This window comes from Hibiscus syriacus, unplaced genomic scaffold (genome assembly GCF_006381635.1).
Source record: "Hibiscus syriacus cultivar Baekdansim isolate YM2019G1 unplaced genomic scaffold, ASM638163v2 tig00112508_pilon, whole genome shotgun sequence".
Lineage (NCBI taxonomy): Eukaryota > Viridiplantae > Streptophyta > Magnoliopsida > Malvales > Malvaceae > Hibiscus > Hibiscus syriacus.
Genome location: NW_024063352.1, coordinates 404601 through 411140, shown reverse-complemented (window position 1 = coordinate 411140; position 6540 = coordinate 404601). Strand labels below are relative to the sequence as shown.

The 6540-nt window shown below is 36.4% G+C and overlaps 1 pseudogene; it reads left to right on the top strand.

Moving 5' to 3' along the window:
• Positions 1–296: 296 nt before the first annotated feature.
• Positions 297–3602, top strand: LOC120181094 (annotated as a pseudogene).
• The last annotated feature ends 2938 nt before the right edge of the window (positions 3603–6540 follow it).

Below are 6540 nucleotides of genomic sequence, written 5' to 3'. Positions count from 1 at the left end.
CAAATAAACCAAACCCCCAAAGACAAATAGAAAAAAAAAAGCAACGAAAACGGAAGTCAACCACCTAGTTAGTACGACGTTACAGCCGTCCCCGACGATACCCACAAGGGCCACTATACAGCTCTCTCTCTCTCTCTCTCTCTCTCTCGCTCTCTCTCGCTTAAAAGTTTACCCCTTCATATATACCTATTATAAAAACCACACCTTTTCATATTCAAAATCAATTCAAGTCCTTTTCTAACAATCAAAATCTCCATTTTTGATCCTTTCTCTAACCATTCTTTGTTTTCTTCGTGTTTTGTTCAGGTGGCCCCAAGTTTTTTTTTTGGGATTTGTATAAAAAAAACCCGGAAAGAAATCAAATAGCATTTCTGGGTTTCGTTTGGTTCAGTAGAATATTAACAATTCGAGTAATTTAACGGTCTTTTTGTTTTGAAAAAATGGTGGTGAAGATGATGAGGTGGCGACCATGGCCGCCATTGGTTTCGAAAAAGTACGAGGTAAAGTTAGTTGTAAGAAGATTAGAAGGGTGGGATCTGGTCGGGGAAGGGTGGGAGAAGCTTGAGAAAGTAAAGGTCGAGGTTCTATGGAAAGGCCCAAAGGCTTCACTCAGTTCTTTTAGGCGAACGGTTAAGAGGAATTTCACCAAAGAAGTTGACGGAGTTGGCGAAAACGGCGTCGTTGTATGGGATGAGGAGTTTCAAACCCTTTGTAACTTGTCGGCCTATAAAACAGTGCATTTCATCCTTGGGAGATCGCTTTCTCTGCCTTGAATGTAAGTCTAAAGGGAACATTTTTTTAGAAAAAAAGTTGTTGGTTGTTAGAAATTTCAGTTTTTTTTTTTTAAATTGTTGGTTTTCTTTCTATGAACTTTTATTATATTTCTATGTTTCATTATGTTTTTGTATTTCGTTGAGGATGCTAATTTGAGTGAAGATAATTTGAACTGATCTGTTTCTATACAAGTTTATAAAATTGGATTTAATTTTTAAATAATTTATAGTATTAATTTAATTTGGTTGAACTGAATGTCTTTTAGACAATTAGACTGGTTGTTTTGTTTCTTTATGGAAGTTGACTGTCGGATAGTTTGGAATATTTTAAAAGTTCATAATTTATTCCATAGAAAGTGTAAGCTACTATTTTGATTTGTTTTATGTTCCTTTGGCTAATTCTTTTTTGTCTGAAGTTTTGATTATTTTATCTTTTATTAAACATGATATTTAGATTTTGTGGTGGATGAGTTACCTCTTGAACTTGTTCATTGTCCTAGTTGCATGGTATTTTTGTTAATTATGTCCTAGTGTTGGTTTCAACAAGTTATCTTTCTGGATGAAGGGTTCGAGCCAGGGATCGAAGAGCAAGGTTCCTGTTGTTGGGACAGCATCATTGAATCTTGCTGAATATGCTTCAGCCGCTGAACAGAAAGAGTTCGAGTTAAACATACCTCTCGTACTCTCCACCGGTGCTGTGGAGCTTGGTCTCCAACTCTGTGTATGTGCTTCATAAAGTCTTTATCGCGCAGAAGTCTACGATCTACTATGTTCTTTTCATCCATTTTCTTTTGGTTTTCATGTATTCTAATTTTGATCTGTAATTCATCTTGTAGATATCGCTTAGCCTTTTGGAACTAAGAACTACTCAAGAAACCTACGAATCTGTAGAGCGTGCATTAGTGCCTGTTGCATCACCTGTCGTGTCTGGAGAAACTGTCGCAATGGAAAAGGATGAGATTTCTGCAATTAAAGCTGGTCTAAGGAAAGTGAATTTTTTTAAAGAATATGTTTCTGCCAGAGGAGTGAAAAAAGCCTGTCGAGGGGATGAAGGCAGTGAAGGAAGGTGTTCCGCTAGGAGTGATGATGGTGAGTATCCATTAGACACTGATTCACTTGACGGTTCCGAGGAAGGAGAATCGGATGAGGTGAAGGAAGACAATGTTGTCAGGAAGTCGTTTAGTTATGGTACTCTTGCAGATACAAATATGCTGGAGGATCGATTTACTCCAGCATGAGGATCAGCGAGGGAGATGAGGATTGGGTGTACTACAGTAACCGTAAGTCGGATGTTGGCTGCTCAAATGTTGAGGATTCTGCTACGCCGGTGTTGGAGCCATCACTGCTGCAGAGTTCCAAGCGCAGCATATTGTCTTGGAGAAAAAGGAAGCTGAGTTTCAGGTCTCCTAAAGCAAAAGGGGAACCATTGTTGAAAAAGGGCAATGGAGAAGGTGGGGATGACATTGATTTTGACCGCCGTCAACTTAGCTCCGATGAATCTCATGCACCCGGGGTAAGAGTTTTTGTTGATTATTAAATAGCATTCTCTTATGAGTTCATGCACCTACTAAGATTCATGTTCTTATAGTCTAACCTAAAACTATTATCAATTATCATGTTTCTTTGCCAGTATTACCAAGTATATAAAGTTCTAAATATAACTATAATTTGTTTTGGCAGTCACACAAGGGCTATAAAGATTCATCCCCAAACCATACATCTGTTTCTGAATTTGGGGACGATAATTTTGCTATTGGCAATTGGGAACAGAAAGAAGTGGTAAGCCGCGATGGAAACATGAAGCTTCAATCGCAGGTCTTTTTTGCTTCTATTGATCAGCGGAGTGAGCGAGCAGCCGGTGAAAGTGCTTGTACTGCCCTTGTTGCTGTTATTGCTGATTGGCTTCAGAATAACCGTGATATGATGCCTATTAAGACTCAATTTGATTGTTTGATTAGAGAAGGTTCATTGGAATGGAGGAGCCTCTGTGAGAATGAATCCTATAGGGAGCGGTTCCCTGACAAGCACTTTGATCTCGAGACAGTTTCCAAGCAAAAATACGTCCTCTTTTGTAGTACCAAGGAAGTCCTTTATCGGGTTTTTCCATCCAGAGGGGATGGATGAGGGAAGATTTGACTTTTGCATGGTGCAATGTCTTTCGATAACATATGGGATGAAATTAGTCGTGCTGGTTCGGAATGTCCTAACAGTGATCAACCTGAGGTTTACATTGTTAGTTGGAACGACCATTTTTTATCCTCAAGGTTGAACGAGAAGCTTACTATATAATTGACACATTAGGAGAGAGGCTTTACGAGGGTGTAATCAAGCTTACATCTTGAAATTTGACCGCAATACCGTGATTCACAAGCTACCACATGAAGCTCAATCATCAGATGATAAGCCAACTGGTGATCAGAAGATAGCGCAGAAATAACCGAACCAAATAATTTAGAGGTTAAACAGGTCAACGGGAAGGGGGGTTCGGGTGCAGGGGCTGAAGTAATCAAACCCGAGAAATCGATCAAGAGTGAGGACAGCGAGGAGGTTGTCTGCCAAGGCAAGGAATCCTGCAAGGAATACATAAAGAGCTTCTTGGCTGCTATACCTATAAGGGAGTTGCAGGCAGATATCAAGAAGGGTTTAATGGCATCAACACCACTACATCACCGGCTACAAATCGAGTTCCACTATACTGAGTTCTTGCATCCACCACCCTAGATTTGTGCTTCTACAATGGCCACTACTACTAAAATGACAGCAGCCACGTCCCTTACTGTCGAAGTTCCCGTTAACTGAAGTTGCTGCTTAGGGACCTACTGTAAATTCCGAGGAAAGTGTGATTTTGCATGAACTACAAGAAAAAAAAGTTTTCAGTGAGATGATAAATCCGAGTGCGAAAATGCGGTGGCAGCTCTGTTGAACATGGCTTGCTGCGGTGGTGGTGAGGAGAGGAAATAAGTTAGAGAAATGGGGGTTAAAATGGGTTAACTACAGCCTTAGTTCCTGAATCTTCTAGAGTTTCCAAAATTAAAAGCTTTTCGAGTTTAGTGATGAATAGTGTAATTTATCCAATTTATAATAGTAGGAATTAACAGAAATGTTGGTCTATGACGGAAAACGTTAGTAAAAGGGTCATTGATTTTTTTTTTTGAGTTAGAAGATCACATTAATCCAAAAAAAAAAATGATAGGGGTTATATTGGTTTTTTTTTTTTTAAACTTCAAGGGCCGAAGATCCGAAGATACATTTAAGCTGATAAAATATGCTTCATCACATGAAAATTTAAATAAAATACTCCATATCATTGTTGAGTGATCAAAATAGAAGCAATATAAAAATTGAGTGAATAACTTAAAAATATTCAAATCTATGTGATTAAAATAGGAAGTAGGAGATAACTAACGATGAACGGTACAATTTATTCTTTAAAATATTATATTTAAAAATAATTAAAGAGTGAGATGACAAACTTGAATAAACATCTCTTGTAAATCAAGGAGATAATATTTAAGGTTTGTCTTTGCAGATGATGATGGAGGAAAGGAGAGGTTTTTGACATTTTCCAACCGATATTTTAAATTTAATGAGACATCAGGTTGACTTTATACTAAAAGTATGGCCATTATTGGCGCATGCCCCGGGATCTGCATGCTTTATCATAAGCAGTCTAAAATCATATTTACAATGCAAACAAGAAATTAAACCACCACCCACGACTTTGGCACGATGATGATTCATCAAAAAAAAAAAAAAAAGAGATTAAATAGTGTGATCATCAGGAAGCATGGGATTCCATCACCTCATCGATGGTATGATCCAACCAATTAAAAATAATAACATCAATATCTTTGTTCATGCCATTTACACATATAGATTTTATTTTTCAAATCGATTTATTCATTAGTGCATATTAAAATAAAATTAAACTTAAATTTAAGAATTGTTTTTAGAATATCCACCAAAATAATCTTCTTTCTCTTGCTCCACTATTTCTCTTCCCAATTGAGTTGTTAAAGAAACACCATTTACAAGTGAAAAATTACTTGAAATTTTGAACAATTTCACGTTAAAACCTCATACAAGAGAAGCTATTCATAAACGAAATAATCATAAATTGTGAACAGCAATTATCGAGGGAGAACAAAAAATTTGCGCCATATCGTTCAAGTTCTTTGTACATTTAAGTTTTTTAAACCCCAGGAAGCATATCCGACTTCTACGAACATGCTTTCGAAAGAGCCGAAGAACATAAAAAATATGAGAGAAAATGAGTTTATTTGGCATAAAATGATGTATTCAAGTGCAGTATTTATGTGCCATGAAGATACATCGAGTTAGGACCCAAAGTATTTGACGTTTCAAGTTCTCAAAGTTAAGCTTGAAACCAACCCATTAGTCATTTTCTTGGTAGAAATATTATTTTCTGGGTTTTCCACCTAAAAATCTAAATGATGTTTCAAATAGTGAATATTCTCTTTAAGTGTGCTTATATTTTATTACCCTTCCTATGAGATGTATGGTATGGACTGTATTTCCAATGGGGGTTTAGATGAATATTTATCTTTACAGCAAACCACCGTAGATATAGATATTAGCTTCGATAAGATGATTAAAACAACTAAAAAATAAGAGAAAGAAGAATGTTTTATGAGGGAGAAAAAAATTAATGAAGATCCAAAAATAATCTCTAAATTTAAGTTAAATTTTGATATGCATTAAAGAAAAAATATATATGGAAAATAAAATTCTTGTGTATAAATAACATGGAAAAAATATTGATATCGATCTTTTCAATTAGTTAATCGTTAGGGCTATTGATGACATTGGTGAAAAGGTTATACGGAATATTCTGAAATAGCCAGCTGTCTTCAACGATTTGATCTAATTTCCTTTTCATTATCTTAGCCCATCATGCAAGTGTGCCTTTTCAGACCAAATACACGGCGTCTGCCCACATTTACTTAGGGTTCCAATTATGCCGAAGAGGCCTCTTAACCCTAATAAGAGTTGGCCCAATGAATATACCGAAAGTTTCGGAAATGCATAACTTTAACCTTGTATCTTAATCTCACCACAGATATTTAAATTATATTTATGGTCCTATTTTTGGTTACGTTTCGTTTATCGTCTTTGTGAACATAGTGGGTACTATTGCGGTTACTACATATATCATGATCATACAAAATGGTTTTAGACGATACCACTATTATTATATAACTGTCGCTATTCCAATAACAAACCGCTATTTAAATTCCTGCTCACCACATCGGTTAGATGTCGATGACAACAAACACCATTCAACCGATTTGATAATGTCAAAGGTCCTGGTGCACGAAACTAGTTCCAAATTATCTTTTTTTCATTCATTTTAAACTACAACCATGCTAGGTTTAGTCCTATGAAACTTGCAATAACAATCCTTGCAACACTTGAAGAAGCCTTGGGAGCTAAACAACAATCTTTTCATCCCGGAAATGGAAAAACCCAAATTCAAGCACTAGAGCTAGAAAGTTGTGTCTTCCATGAAATACTACTCTGCTTGTAGTCTCCTATCCATAAATATCTTTTAGGGTGGCACACAAAAATTAATTACACAAAAGTTTTGAATGGTAAGAATACAAATAAAATTCTAGAGTGGACACCATAAGTGAAATAGATAATTACTCGAAGAAAATTCAGGAGTTAACCCTCGAATAATTGTGGATCTGCCACATTCACCAATAAAATCCGAGACTAAGGCTGCAAATGAGACGAGACAGATCGC